Source organism: Hevea brasiliensis, chromosome 1 (assembly GCF_030052815.1).
Source record: "Hevea brasiliensis isolate MT/VB/25A 57/8 chromosome 1, ASM3005281v1, whole genome shotgun sequence".
Lineage (NCBI taxonomy): Eukaryota > Viridiplantae > Streptophyta > Magnoliopsida > Malpighiales > Euphorbiaceae > Hevea > Hevea brasiliensis.
In genome coordinates this window covers 101,362,055-101,378,653 of record NC_079493.1, presented here as the reverse complement: position 1 = coordinate 101,378,653, position 16,599 = coordinate 101,362,055, and the positions used below count along the sequence as shown (strand labels likewise).

At 35.0% G+C, this 16,599-nt stretch overlaps 1 non-coding gene across 1 annotated transcript; it reads left to right on the top strand.

Moving 5' to 3' along the window:
• The first annotated feature begins 16,204 nt into the window (after positions 1-16,204).
• LOC131169543 (small nucleolar RNA R71) lies at positions 16,205-16,311 on the top strand. The gene has a single exon (XR_009140478.1). It is a non-coding gene; the product is annotated as a small nucleolar RNA R71 (small nucleolar RNA).
• The last annotated feature ends 288 nt before the right edge of the window (positions 16,312-16,599 follow it).

Genomic DNA, 16,599 nt, shown 5'->3' with positions numbered 1-16,599 from the left:
TAATTTTGATAAACAAGAAATTTCTATTAATGTTCAATTTTTTTATTTTTTTTTATTTTTTATAGTACAATTAATAAATGATAAATATTATTACTTTGATTAATATTAATCATGTTATATTGCTCATATGAACCAATTTATTTGTAAAATATAATTTATTTAATTTTAATAAATTTTATTTATTTTTATTAATTAGTTATTCAATTGTTTTAAATTATGATTAAGTTTTTTTTTTTGAAAGGAAATTATGATTAAGTTATAAATTTTAAATTACAAATTATTTAATAATTACTCTCTTAATGTTATAATAAGTAGTTAGGTAAATTATAATATAGGATAAAGACCCATTTTGCACCCTGAACTATTACCAATAGTCATTTTCCACCCTAAACTTTTTTTTTAGTCCAATTGACCCTTTTAACTATTTAAAATGGCCCATATTGCACCGAAGGTAACAGAAGTTAAACGGTGTTAATCATTGAAAATAGTGAAGAGAGCCTATAACACCCAATAATTTCCGACGTCAAAATTTCTATCATATATAGAATATTCTAATGAATTTGAAGATTCCATCAATGAGAGAATAGTGGTAGAAGTGTATATATGTGTGTGTGTATGTGTATTCAAAATGTATTTATGAATGAAAATATTTTAATGGTTTTGATAAAAAAAAAAAAAGTTTTAAGTGTGTTTTGAGGAGAAGGAATTTTGGCAGCCGAATGATAGACTTTCGATGACTGAAATTTTTTTACTATTCAAATGATCATTTAGACAGAATAAATTTCGGCAACTGAAAAGCTGGGCTTTCAACGGTCGAAAGTCTCCTCGACAATAGGGGTATAAAAAGCCCATTTCAATTCAGTTTCAATGAAAAAGTGGATTTTCTTTCTCTCCCAAACTCTGTTGCATGCAAAAAGGGATTTCATTCTTAAAGTTCTTTTAAGTTGAAGTTTTGAAAGCTTGAACGCTTGGGTTTTGTTGGGAAGCTCAAGGAGTTCAAGAATTTTTGAAGCTTTCTCAACATTTCTCTTTCTCTCTCAATCTTAAGCCCAAGAGAGAAAGGTACTTTTTCTTTTGTTTTCAGTATAGTTTTTGGTATGTTCACATGGGCAAGAGGTAGCAATTGGTTTTGCATATGAGATCCTTATAGTTTTGAAACTTTTATTGTTAGGAGGATTGTTTCATGAAAAATTTTTTATGTTGTTTTTAATGATATGTTCTTTTACAAGTTTTTGATAGGTTTAAAGAGTTTATAAGCATGTTTTGGTTAGTATTTGAAGAGAATAATGTTAATTGAGTTCTTGGATGAATTGTATTTTGAAGTTTGTGGAATGAAGTTTGAGAGAACTTAAATATTCATTCCTTGATTTGAATGCATGTTAGATTGGAGGAAGTTTTTGAGTTGTTTAAGGTCTTAAATAGGTGTTGGTATGGTTGGATCATGTTTAGGGAGCCTTGAGTTGGTTTTTTAAAGTTTTATGTTTCCTAAGGGCATAGAATAAGATATTTGATATGTGTATAGAGTTCTGGAGCTTCAAATAACTTCTTAGGTTCCAATGTTTGTAAGATCAAAATTAAGGGATTCATGAAACTAAAGATCTGAGACTAGCTACTGTTCGTGTTAGGTGGTTAATAGGCTACAAAAGGTGAATAACTCTAACACTAATAAATGTAAATTATTTAAATATAATTCATGATTATCCACATGTATCATTTCATTGTTAACTAGGGTGTATGTATCTAAAGCACAAATATGTTGCATTTTTGCATAATTGTTGTTGATGCATGATGGAATTTGGATGACCCATTGGTTCCCCCTATGTTATGTATATATTATGTTTATGATGTAATCATGCATGATCTATGGTGGTAAGACTAGGTGAGGCCTAATAAGCCCCTGACGCACTACTTTTAAGCAAAAATCCTGAGGAGCCTCTGTATGAGCCGGGGCACATTGGAACATTGGATAAATTAAGCGAAAGTCCTAAGAAGCCTCTATATGAACTGAGCATATTGGATCTAGAAAATCACTGGTGATAAGTCTATCTTATGTGGAATGTTTATGATGTAAAAACTCATTTGGATGATGCATTGCATATACATGAAATGAATCTTATAATTAATTGATGTTGGTTAGTTTACTCACTGAGCTTATGTAAGCTCACCCCTTTCCCTTAACCCCAAGTGCAGGAGTGCAGGAATAGAAGAGTTCATTGGAGTTGAGCAGCAAGAGTAGTTGTAGAGTTTTTATATGCATGTTGTACGTTTAGTGGACATATAATATGTAAAGGAATAGTTACGGTGCTGCTATTCAAGTTTTGATAGATGTTGCACTTAAGTATAAGTGATGTAATTATGAATGGTTGAAATCTAAGCTAACTCCTCATATGAGTATGTATGTATGAACTAATTACACTTTAGTAATTTTATGTATGTAAAGGTTTAAATTCTGAGCCAATTTTATGTTAATTATGAATGAGAAAACTAAAATGTAATGGTTGGAAGTATGCTTAGATTGTGAGATACAGAGATATATTTATATTTAACAGGTTTTTAGGCTTATTCCGACAGCATTGAGCTGACTCGATTCCTAGCACTGATAACAGCCCCTGGTTTGGGTAGTTACAAACCCACTTATTAGTTTGGGCGGCTACAATTCCCACATTACACAACATTACTAACTAAATAACTAAAATCCCCAATGTCAAAAGAGAAATCATCGTGATTTTCTCTGTAACTTTCACTGGAAAGAAACTCTTAGGTCTACAATTGATATTGAGGAAGACGATAATCTTGGTAAGGGAAGAGCAGTAGCACAAGTGCAAAAGGGGAATCAAGTCTTAGTCATAATAGGCCTTGCGTCGAAAGGTAACCCATTTTACAAACATTAAAAGTGTCATTTTCATTTGCATGTGTGTTGTGTGTGATCTATTTTGACTACAATAGTTCTTTAATATATTTAATGACTGAGAAATGAGGTTAAAAGGTGTGTAAATAGTATTGGGTTTAAGGGAATTTATGACATTATTATGTCTTTTTTGTGTGTGTGCGGGTTACAGCTTTGCTTGCAGTCCCTCTTTTTGTCTTGCTGTGAGTATCTTAAATAGTGCACTTTATAATATATTAAATAGTGTGATTTTGCTAGGTGATTAAAAAATAGGAAAATTTTTGGTCTTATGTTAGTATTTGTTTACTATAAAGAAAATCTTAAAAGAGTGTGATTTATACAATGTTGGTTATGGAATTTATGCTATGCAGATTGGTGATGGACTTATGGGTTGATATTATATTTCATCATGGGGGGACATTTATTGAGAAAGATGGGGTTCATGAATATGAAGAAGGTGATCTATATATAGTTGATAATTTCAATACAGATTATTTAAGCTACTTGGATAAAATAGACATAGTTTAGAAAAAAACTTGAAATATAAAATTGTGGCTAAGATGTGGATAGCCGAGCCATTTACATCTTTGATGGATGGCTTAATTCTATTAAGTGATGATTCTGCTATAAATTACATTATACAGTACTTTGAGAATATTAAAGAACTTCATTTTTAGGTTGAGCATCTTATTAGCCAGCTGAACTTAAGCTATGATTTTCCATATCTGCCAAGTATTGTAAGTAATATAGATATTGCTCCTAAAGTGGAAAATTATACTCTTGGGGTTGGAGAAAGTGCAGTGGAAAGGATATGGGGTGAGAGAGTGGAAGAACAAGTTAGCTATGACAACTTTTATGAGACATAAGGTAGTGGGTTTAAGATGGATATAAATAATGGTAATAACTATAAGGACACAGAAATAGATGGTTAGGTGTATCCAATGGTTTAGATGAAAGTAATGGTAGGGCAGAGGATAACCAAGGGCAAAACAGTGAGGGTTTATCGGTTAATAAAGAAGTGGGATAGAAAAGTGCTTCAAAAAGGAAGGACAAAAAGCTTAGTATCTCCTAACAGTGATAGTGAGACTTTAGTAGGAGAAGAAATTAATGATAAGCTTGAGGAGGATGAGAGTTATAGTAGCAATAATAATGGTGATAGTGATAGTGATAGTAATAAGAGCAAGTACGTATCATTTGATGATTCAGGATCATTTGAGTCAAATGATGAAGATTCTGATGAGGACAGAGATGAGTTTGTGAGAAGGAAAAGCAAAAGAACTAACTATGATGGAGAAGCACAAGAACCATATTTTAGTTTGGGTATGGAGATTTTAGATGGTATTGATTTTAGGAATGTAATTGCCAAGTATGCAATAGCTAGAAGGGTAAAGATAAGGTATACAAAGAATGAGCGTAATAGAATTAGGGTTAATTGTTAAGAGAATTGTCCATTTGTGATATGGGTGAGTAGAAGGACTAAAGATGATCCCTTAGTTGCTAAAACACTAAATGCAAAACACAAGTGTGTTAGGATCTTTAAGAATCCAAGGGTGAGTGCTAAATACTTAGCAAATTATTTTAAGAGTAGGATTCAGAAAAATGTTAACACAAAAGTTAAAGTGTTGAAGCACTATGCTAAGGTGGAATTAAAGGTTCATGTGAGCTACTCAAAGTGAGAGAGGGCTAAGAAATTGCAATTGAGGGAGATGGATGAGAGTTAAAAATAAGAGTATTCATGCCTTGGGTTTATGCATCTAAGATTGTAAGATCTAACCTAGGATTTGTTTTTCATATTGAGGAGCTAAATAAGGAAGGGTTAAGGAATGGTAAGGGAATATTTGACAGATGTTTTGTATGTCTAGCAGCTTGTAGGCAGGGATGGCTTAGTGGTTATAAGCCTATAATTGGAATGGATGAGAGTTTTTTAAAAAGATTATGTAAAGGGCAGGTCTTATGTACAATAGGGAAAGATGGCAAAAATCATAATAGTGAAGGATGGCAACAATCATATGTATCTTATTACATGGGCAATGTGTTTATCAGAAAACAAAAATAATTAGAGTTGGTTTCATCAGTGGTTGTTTTCACAGCTTGATTTGGGTGATGGTTCAAAAGTTACAATTGCATCAGACATGCAAAAGGTATCCTATGATTTATTTCTATTTTGTTTATTACATTTTTAGAGTTGTTTTTATTGATTTTAAACGGGTGTTTATATAACATAATGTTTCCATTCTATTCTTTGTAGGGCTTAATTCCAGTAATACAAGAAATATTGCCACAAGCTGAACATAGATATTGTGCTAGACATATATATGCAAATTGGTGCAAGATATGGAAAGGTGGAGAATTGAAAAAAGAAAAATTTTTTGCTTGTGCATGAAGTTATTATGAAGAAGAATTCAAGGATAATTTAAAAAGGCTGGCCTCTCATAGTAAGAAATTTGTTAAAGAATTACTTCACTACACCCCTTAGAATTAGGTTAGGGTATGTTGTAGTAGTAGATGTAAGTTTGACATGGTTGATAATAATGTATCTGAGATATTTAACTCATGGATTCAAGAATATTAGAATTCATGTGATAAAAAAAATTGCTGGGAATAGAAAGAATATGAGTAAATGGATCAATGAGTAAAGCTCTGATTGTATGAGGAAGTATGAAAAAAATCTTAAATGTGTCAAGTCATTACAGACTTGAGTTTAATGGAGATAATGGTTTTGAAATAACACTTAAAGGAGACAGGCACATAATATTCTTGAATGATAGGGTTTATACATGCAGGGCATGGGATTTAACAGGACTTTCCTGCCCTCATGCAATTTGTGCACCATTTTATGAAAAAAATGATCCAATGCAGCCTATAGCTCACTGGTATCACAGAGAGACTTACTGTAATTAGTAGCTATAAGTACTCTATTCAACCTATGAGGGGTAAAAAAATCTGGAGAGTTAATGAATTTAAGACTGTTGACCCACCTAATTACAAGAAGCAACTAGGGAGACCTAAAAAAAGGAGAGTTAAGAGTAAGGATAAACCAAAGAAAGTGTATAAACAAGGTGGAATGTTAAAAAAAAAGGGGGTTACGATGAGTTGTAGCATATGCAAGCAATCTACTCTTAATAAGTCAACTTATCCCTTAAAAACTAGAACACAACTTTCTAATGATCCATAAGCAGTTTAAAATGGAAATGATTCAGCTAATGCACAAGCAGAGACAAATGCTAATCCTTTAACTAATGTACCCAATGGGTCAAATTGTAGTTATTCTCATATGCACTAATCTGCTTGCAACTCAACAAAGGATATTATTAAACAATTTGTTAGCGTGCAGATGATTAATTTGTTTATCATTGTTTATTATTTTGCAATTTATATTAAATTTCATATTAATATTGTTTATCATTAATCATTAATTTACAATTTATATAAATATCACTTTGCAAGGGAAAATGTTATTATGAATTCATACCAGTGTTTTTCAATTGAGTAAAGGAGAAAATTCCTCCAAAAAGACTCGCTGCAAAGCAATCTCAATTGGTAATTTCACAATTTCAGTTAAATCAAGCTATTTGTTAATCTTGCGTATATCATTCTATTGAATTTAATAAAAAAAATACATCGAAAGGGAATTTCTATTAATAATCAAGTTGACTCAACTTCAAATACTAATTAGACCTCACAACCAATTGGTACCTCACAACCAAATGCAACAACTCAACTTGCATTCTAATAACAGGCTTACTAAGAAGTTTTTTTTTTTTAATATTTTATAAGTGATGTTTAATTTGCAAATGCCATTAGTTGTAATGCAATTGATGTGGCTCAACCGCAAGTGCACGGGTCGTACAAGTAATATAGAAAAGATATCGTTCCCACGAGGAGTTGTGTTAATGATTGAATTTTTGATATAAAAAGTTGACTAAATTAAACTAATTTTGAAATTAAAGCAATAAATTGATGGGTATTGGAGTATGAAATTTATATGTGCAAAATTAATAATCTATCCAACAATGTATTAATTAAACTAAAATTGCATCAATTTGAAATAAGCAAGTTGAAATATGGCAAAATTTAAAATGGCAAGCAATTAAATTTGATTAGAAATTAACAATTATAAAAAGGCGATTCCGGAGTTCGGGATTTCATATTCGAGCTATTTTGGGATTTTAAATTAGTTATCCAATCTTGTGGAACTTACGGGTTTCAAAGAGATTAATTCTTAAATCCTTTGAATACCCTTTCGAGTGAGACAAAGAGTGCCTTAATCAATCTAATCCTACTTTCGTGGAGTTAGAGTTAATTAAGACCCATTAAGTTCCTTAATTAATCTATAAATCCTCTTAATCCTTAGTCTATTTCTAGATCTAAGTTAATTAAGTCCAATTCCTTGATTATCTATCACAAGGCCTTCTCCTTTCGGTACCTCAACCATGGATTAAGAACATCTCTTAATGGGATCCTACATTAAGCATGTTATTAAGCACACAAGAAATGAATAAAACTCATTAAAACCACAAAATATGGATTACCCAATCAAAATCCACAAAATATCTCAAATATTACAACCCTTACTCCAGAATCAATGTAAAACTACTCACTATCCATAATGCTTACAAGATATATTGAGTTTATATGGAAATAAAGCTTTAATCTAAGCTAAGAAACAATAAACTAAACACTAGAAATGTAGGAAAAATGTAAGAAAAGAAAGGAATCTCCAAATCTGGTTGGAAATGGTGTGGAAAATGATTGTGTCTCTTCAGCTGCTCCTCTTTCTCCTCTTCCTTTCCTTTTCTCCTTCTTGTTCCTTTCTAAAATGGGAAATGGGGCTATTTATAGCATTTTCTGACATGGAGCCCTAAAATGGTGTGTTTAAGGAGGGATTTTCTGAGGGAATCTTCTGCCAGCTCATTAATGAAACCTTTGTGGGACTGCATAAGTGGACTGCATAAGTTATGCAAATCCTTATGCGATTTCAGTATTCTGTTCACTTATGCGAAACTGCATGACTTGGCGCATAGGTTATGCACAATTCCGTGAGAGTGCATAAGGGAGGCATGAATCTGCATAAGCCATGCACTCTCCTTATGCACCATTCGGCAGGTATTGGAACAGTGATTTTTCTCCTTATGCAGATCTGCATAGCTTATGCGGCAAGTTATGCACAATTTGGTCAATGCATATTTCAGCTTGAAAACTTGTTTTTGACATCTTTGGCTGTAGAAGTCACTCCTCAATGGCAAAAATTCTCTTCAGTCCTTCAAAAACACCATTTTTCCTACAAAACAAAGTAAAAATTACAAATTAATGCAAAATTAACAACTATGAAAAACTAACTAAATAACTAATGAAATTGGCTAAAAATGACTAATAATAAAATAAAATGGCTATGAAATTAGACCTAAATGACTATGCAAAATGTATGCATCAAATACCCCCAAACTCAAGCTTTTGCTTGTCCTCAAGCAAACTTTAAAATGTGATGCAAAAAATTTTTAGGGGTGCCTTATCCAAAGAGCTATGAAAATCACCTATTAAAGTAACTTAACACACCTTTAGCCATACCAACAATCCATATACCCATCCTTCAAAATGCAAAGAATCTAATGCCTATCCAAGCTTTCACCGCTTAGCCATCAAGTCAATTGTCATTCAAAATCTCCAAACCAACCAATCAAAAGAGAAAGTCATGCTCAAAAGGAATTCTAGGACAATCAATAGGCAAAGTGTCTTTATATAGAATGATGGAATTAAATGAATGAATAGATAATTTCTCCAATCCCATAGGCAAATTCCCTACTCCTATCTCCACTAATGTAGCAAGTACTATCAAGAAATCAAAGGTCTTTTTAGAGATGCAATGGGGCCATGGGGTTTAAAATGAGGCTAAGAAGAAAGATGGGTAAAAAGATTCAAAGCATGAGAATATTTTCAATTTTTGACAATATAAGGTACATTTCTTATTTTATTATATATTTTTCTCTTTTTTTATATATAAGGGGGAGAGAAATACACTATGAGGATTGTCAAGTGCTAGCATATTTTACAAAACACATAAAAATGGAGGGACATTTGATTCTTTAAACTTGTATTTTACATTTTCTTTTGATGATTGTCCCTAAAATTTGCCACCCCCAAACTCATTTCTTTTAATACTTTGGGTGGATTTCTTTCATTTTGAATGACAATGGTGAAAAGCACATATACTAGCACTTTTACAAGGTGACAAGCATTTCTTCTCCCTTTTATTGCATTTTTTTTTCTTTTCTCTTTTTTTTTTTATGTACCTAATGTTATAAATAATTATTCTCATAAAAAGGGTTGGAGTGTTTGGTTCATTGGCTAGGTAACAATAAGGATTTCAAGAAAAATTAGGAATAAAAAGGCTCAAAGGGGTTTGCAAGTGTCAATTTTAATTAGGAAAAAGGGCCAAAGGTTTAAAATGAGAAGGTTTAAATCAAAGAATGCCTAATCATCTCTCTTTTCAAGTACAAGCTGGTATTTCGTCTTGAAAGGTTTAGAAAATTTGTTCTAGGATTGGTGAGACATCATTTGACTACCTTATATCCAATAACTCCCTCTAAACACTTCCATCTCTAAATGACTAGTTTGGTGGTTTTTTGGCTAAGAAGATATAGGCAAGGGATAGACACTTCAAAACCTTACACCTCTTAGGAAACTTTCAATCCACAAACCCAACTAAAAGGTGAGTCAAATCACTCTCATAGGCAGCTTTTCAATACTCAAGGGATTTGGCAAAAGATTTTAATGCATGATGCATGATTCCTAAAAATGAGTAATGCATTAACTAAATAATTAAATGGAGGGAATCTATTTGTGTGCAATATGTACAATTTCTAAGTGATGTATAATGTGTGTGTAAATGTGTTATGTGTATGTATGTAAGGATGTATATGTAAAATATTTACAGTATATGCAAATGGAATGGGATGAGATGCTCTATACTCAATATGTGCAAAATGAAGCAGAAATCAAAATGTGCACCCCCAAACTCAAAATTAGACATTGTCCTCAATGTCTCAAGCAATGCAATATCAAAACTCAAAGTTACCAGGAATTGTGAGATTTAAGAGCAAAAAGAAGGAGTTACCTGGTATAGAGTAGATGAGAATTCAAGATATAAAGGGCTGCATAAGAAGCTGCACAGGTTATGCAGAGCAAAGTGCTGTCCAGAACATGTGCATAAGTAGGGTGCATAGGCCGTGCGGTTCTGCATGAGTGGCAATAAGGACTGCACAGGCTATGCAGGACATTTGCATAAGGGAATTATAGCCTGTGCAGCTCTGCATAAGTGGCATAAAGGGCTGCACAGGCTATGCAAAATAATTGCATAAGGGAATTCACAGCCTGTGCAGTATACTCAAAAGCTGCTGCATGATAATTAGCAAGGAAAAATGTGCAACCACCAGTAGAAGCATGCAAAAATATCAATATATGGATAATTATGCACAAAAGGGCAGTAAAGGCAGTGAAAATCAATGAAAAACTAATGTAATGGCCATCCAATAGAACTTTAAGAAAAACAGAATTCAAAACAAACTAATTCAAAACAAATGAACAGAATTCAAAACAAACTATAATTGTTTGAACATATGTACAAAGAAAAAGTCCTACAAGTTTGAACAAAAGTAAAACAAAAACTAATCTAGTTCTATTATTTTGCCCTTATCCATAGATGTTGCTAAGGGGCTGGTTGCATCTGGCTGCTGTCGAAATAATGGTGCTAGAGGAGGTGATGGAGGTAGAGGTGGCATTCCCAGAAAGATCATGAGTTTCTTCATCATCTCCTTCAATTCTTTCTGCTTGTCCCTGGTTTCCATGACAAGGTCAAATAGGTGATCTTGACGATCCTTGAGGGTATCAAGACCAGTGTCAAGCTTCCTATCCACAAAGTATATATCATCACTAAGCCTTTCAAGATATGTGAATAAGGCTTTAGTGTTGAATGCAGGAGGGGCTGTGGATGAGGACGGTTCAGCTGTAGGAGGTATGGGCTTTGCAGAAGCTGTTGGGGTGTCCTGTGCAGGTTGAGTGGGTGGTGTAGGATCAGCAGAATGCTGTGGGACTGGTGGGACAGGTTGGGCTTCTGGTTGTGCAGTGGGTTCTGGGCCACATCGGTTGTGCATTGTCGAATGTGGCAAATCGAATCGCTTTGGAGAGATGTGTGGCATCAAAGTATAAGGTGTCTACAAGTGCTGGTATTGGATGCTCTTCAGGATTAAAACCAAAATGCTTGGCTATGACAGTTATGAGCCCACCCAAGACAATGTCACCTATGGATTTGGTGGCAATATGCAACACATGCTCACAAAAGAAATAACCAGGAGAAACCTTGACCTTGTGAAAAGCACACCATAACATGAATAATTCAGATTTCCCAACAACACCAGAACTAGTCCCTTTGCCCAAAATAGTGCTAGCAATAAGCCTATGGATAAACCTAAGTGCAGGATCTAGTATTTGAGATTGATCTGCCAGCAGAAAAAGTCTGAGGTTGGTTTGTGATAATTCTCCAAAATTGAGCAGCATTCCAAATACCTTTGTTTGCTACTTCTACCCCTGTATATGGCACTCTAAATAGCCCATCAATTGCAAAACCAAGAATGCTATGAAATTGATCCAATGATAACTCTCTATTTTGCCCCAAACATCTAAATTTCATAGTTGGCTTAAAATCTACATCATGCAATTTCAGGGTGGCAGAGAATGAGGAAATAAATTCCAAAACTAAAGCTGGATAAATAATTTCTTGCTTGTGCACAAATTCCATCCAACCCATGCCATCAAGATAGGCAACCACATTGTCAAATAAACTAAGTGATTGGAGAGAGTCTACAGAAATATACCTAGTGGGTTGTACCCTCCTTTCTTTAAGTCTCTTAAAGGTTGCCTTGTGAGTTGTATCCTGAAGGGGCCAGGGTATTTTTGATACCTGGGATGCTACTGATGTTTGCTTTTTGCTGGAAGAGGGTGTGGAGGCTGAAGTTTTTGGATTTTTGGGTGGAGGCTCTAACATTGGGGTGGTGGGTGGTTCTTTGCGTTTTGAGAGAGGAGGTACAGAAGCAATGGGTCGCGTAGATTTCGACCTAATTTTCCGCTTGTAGGTGGCTTTGGGAGGTGGTGGAGGTGTCTCTTGTGGAGGGGAATCGGGGTTAGGAGGTCGCATTGATAATGGCGAAACTTGGAGAGGAGAAGTTTGAGGGGAATGGGGAGGCGACTCCATTGGTTCTCGATAGTGAGGATGGAGGAGGTGAGGGAGAGGATGAAAGATGTAGATGGTAACTAGGGTTAATGCGGCGGAAAGATGAGTGGAGAAGAATAAGAGGGAAAATGCCGGGAGAAATGGAAGTGGAAGGACGTCGTGAACAGAAAAGTCGGGAAGTGGAGGTGGGAAAAAATGGTTGCCGAAAAGAAATTTTGATTTGAACAGGGTTTGTGTAAAAACTGCATAAGTGAAAAGTGAGTTGTGCATAACTTATGCACCCTCTTATGCATGGTTCGTTGGGTGAAAAACTGATTATGCAAGAGTGCATAGCTTATACACTAACTTATGCAAGTTTCGGCTTGTTTTGGATTTCAGAGAAATAGGTCATGCAAAAGTGCATAAGTCATGCACTCTGCTTATGCACCTTTCGGTGGGTTTTGATTTTCAGGGTTTGTGGTTATGCAGAAGTGCATAAGTCATGCACTCTGCTTATGCAGGTCTCGGCAGATTTTGATGTTTAGAAAATGTGGTCATGCAGTTGTGCATAAGCTATGCACTCTGCTTATGCACTTTTCGGCAGATTTTGGAATTTAGAGTTGGTGGTTATGCGGCAGTGCATAAGTCATGCACTCTGCTTATGCACCTCTCGGCAGGTTTTAATTTTTGGGGAATGTGGTCATGCGGAAGTGCATAAGTCATGCACTCCTCTTATGCAGGTCTCGGCAAGTTTTAAAATTCAGAATTTGTGGTCATGCGGAAGTGCATAAGCTATGCACTCTCCTTATGCAGGTCTCGGCAAGTTTTGATTTTTGGAGAGAGTGGTCATGCGAAAGTGCATAAGTCATGCACTCTGCTTATGCACCTCTCGGCAAGTTTCGAAATTCAGGGAGAGTGGTCATGCGAAGTGCATAAGTCATGCACTCTGCTTATGCACCTCTCGGCAAGTTTTGGAATTCAGAGTTTTTGGTCATGCGGAAGTGCATAAGCTATGCACTCCTCTTATGCAGATTTCGACAGAGAGAGAAAATGCAAGATTTGAAGTCATGCAGAAGTGCATAAGTTATGCACCCTGCTTATGCAAGTCTCGACAGGTATGAAATTTGACAAAAATGTGGCTATGCAGAGTTGCATAAGCTATGCACTACCTTATGCAGTTTGCAACAGAGATGAAAATGGCAAGAATTGTGGTTATGCAGGATTGCATAAGCTATGCAGTTGCTTATGCACAATTCAACAAGATTGAGATTGCAATGGAAAATGATTTGCAAGTGTGAAAAATACCCTAGAATGAAGAAATATAATTCTATTAAGCATAAATCATGAGAAATTATCACCAAAAACACATCAATATATACAAAATCCATCAAAATTACATCACACATGCTTGTAAAAGTGAATCCTGCATAAAAGGCATTTGTGACCAATGCCATTTTGACTCAAATTCTGCAAATCAACATTTAACACATAAAACTCAATAAAATCTGCATAAAGTTGCATTTTTCCACAAATGAGAAATGAACTCTCCAAGTTATGCCAAGAAAATGCAATATGTCCACCTTGAATCCCACAACCCAAATAAACTCAAAACTACAAAGATGACCCATTTACCACCATATTAACATTATAAGCACAAATACTTAAAAGTTACACACCCAACCTCACCTAGAACATAAGTCATCTGCTGCAGACCCTTCTTTGCTGTAGAATTTCATTTCATTTTTTTTTCTCTGCATAAACCAGGTAACAAACTTGCACAGGTTATGCAGCAAAAATCAATCAATTTTGGGAGAGTTGAAGGACAAAATATCAGTTAAGGGTCACTCCCCAGCAGTTCACCAACCTTCCTCCATTAAAATACATCTATAAGGGACAAGATTCAACAATGTCAAAAATTGAATTTGGGGAGAATTAAGATAAAAACAAAAGCAATGTAAATAAAAGTAAATCAACAAAAGCAAAATAAAAGAACTTGGGGTGCCTCCCAAGAGCGCTAATTTATAGTCCTTAGCTGGACTCTTTTCATGTTTCATGGTGGCTGAAATTGGAATTTATTACCTCTATTTCCTATAGGTTCTTCAATGAATCTATATTTCATTTTCTTTCCATCACATGAGAATATCCTTGTTGCTTTGTCTAAAAATCTGACCATTTCTTTCTTGACAACCTTTGGTGCATCTTTTTCTTTAAGAGATGGTTGTTTTGCTTTACTTTTCTCCACTTGCTCAACTTGAAAGATTGGTGCCATAGGACAAGGTGGATTACTATTCAAATGTTGTGCAAATGCAGCCTCTTTTGGATTTTCATCATTGATACTCCCTTCATGGATAAGACAACTTTCAAGAGAAGCCTTCGGATAGCTCTTTCTAAAGTGCTCTTTTACTAACTCATCAACTATATCAATTCTCAAACAACAGTCTACATCTTCATATTGCTTCTTCTTATCATTGCCAATGTTGAAGACTAAATGACCCTCTCCAACTCTGAGAGTAAGCTTCTCACCTTTCACGTCAATCAATGCACCAGCTGTAGCTAGGAAAGGCCTCCCCAAAATGATTAGGATATTAGAATCCTCTTCCATGTCCAAGATGACAAAGTCAACAGGTATATAGAATTTTCCAACCTTCAGTGGTATATTTTCTAAGATCCCTTCTGGATACTTAATTGATCTATCTGCCAACTGAAGAGAAATGTGGGTTGGCTTAAGATCTCCCACGTTGAGCTTCTCATAGATGGAGAGGGGCATAAGGCTTACACTAGCCCCTAAATCACATAAAGCTTTTGTAGAACATGATTCCCCAATGTGGCATGGAATTGAAAAACTCCCTGGATCCTTGAGCTTTGGAGGAAGTTTCCTTTGGACACTGCATTCTTCTGTCAAAGCTACAGTTTCATGATCTTCAAGTCTCCTCTTGTTTGAGAGAATTTCTTTTAAGAATTTTGTATAAGAGGGCATTTGTGAAAGAGCGTCAATAAAAGGCACATTTATGTATAGCTTCTTCAAAACCTCTAAGAACTTCCCAAATTGCTTATCAAGCTTGGCTTTTTGAAATCTTTGTGGAAAGGGAAGTTATGGCTTGTAAGGCTTTGGAGGTATATACTTCTCTTCCTTCTCTTCAATTTTCTCTTTACATTTTTCTGCACTCTCTTGTTTTTCACTCTCATCAATTTCTTTCTCATTTTCTCTCTTCTCACTATTTTCACTTTTCTCATTTTTTTCACTCTTCTCATTATTTACAACTTTCCCACTTCTTAAAGTAATAGCTTGACACTACTCTCTTGGGTTTTCTGGTTGACTTGGAAGTTTTCTAAAAGACTTGGTACCTGAGGAAGATGCTTATTGTGCAATCTGATTTTTCAGCATTCTGTTATGTGTTTGCATCTGTTCTAGCCTTGCTTTCATCTCTCTCATCTCCTCATCATGCTTAGTTTGGTTAGCAAGAATCTGTTGTAATAAAGCTTCAGTGTTGGAACTTTGTACTTGCTGTTTTGGTGGAGGATTCATATTTTTCTGCTGAAAATTAGGCAATGGTTGCCTATTTTGCTGATATGGAATTCCTTGTTGCTGTTGTGGTTGAAAATTCTGATTTGGAACTTGACTTTGCTGATTTCCCCACGAGAAGTTGGGATGATTCCTCCAAGTTGGATTATTAGTTTGAGAGTAAGGATTGCCCATTTGTTTGTTTCCATAATTACCAACATATGCTGCTTGCTCTCTATAGTCTACTCCACAGTTGGTAGTTCCCTCTGCATAAGCAACTTGTTGTGAACTTCCAGATGATGATGATGAACTAACCAACATACTTAAATCTTCCATCTTCTTAGCCAAGACATTTGTAAGTGCATCAAACTTTGCATTAATCATGTTGAATGGATCAAGATCATACATTCCAGCAGCTTGTCTCTTTTGAGTTGGAGCTGGTCCTCTTGGACTACTCCAAAGATGAGTATTCTTTGCAATTTTCTCCAGTAGCTCATAAGCTTCATCTTCATGCTTCATAATAAATTCTCCTTCTGTTTGAGCATCAATAATCCCTCTAATTGCAGGAGTGACATTTGTGTAAAAATTCTGGTTTATCATCCATTTTGGAATGGCATGATGTGGGCATTGTCTCTCTAATTCCTTCCATCTCATCCATGATTCATAAAGAGTTTCATCTTCTCTTGGTCTAAAAGCTGTCATTTGATTCCTCAATTCTTGAGTTTTTCCAGGTGGAAAATATTGTGCAAGAAATGCATCAGTGAGTTGCTCCCAATTTGTAATGGAATTGTGAGGTAAAGAATCAAGCCAATCCAATGCTCTATCTTTCAAAGAGAATGGGAATAGCTTCAATCTTGCTGCATCATCAGACACTCCAGGTTGTTTTCGCATATCACAAATCATAGCAAACTTCTTCAGATGTGTGTGTGGATTTTCAGAAGGATGTCCCCCGAATTGGGAATTTTGAATCATTTGAAGAACTCCAAAATCCATCTTGTAACTATT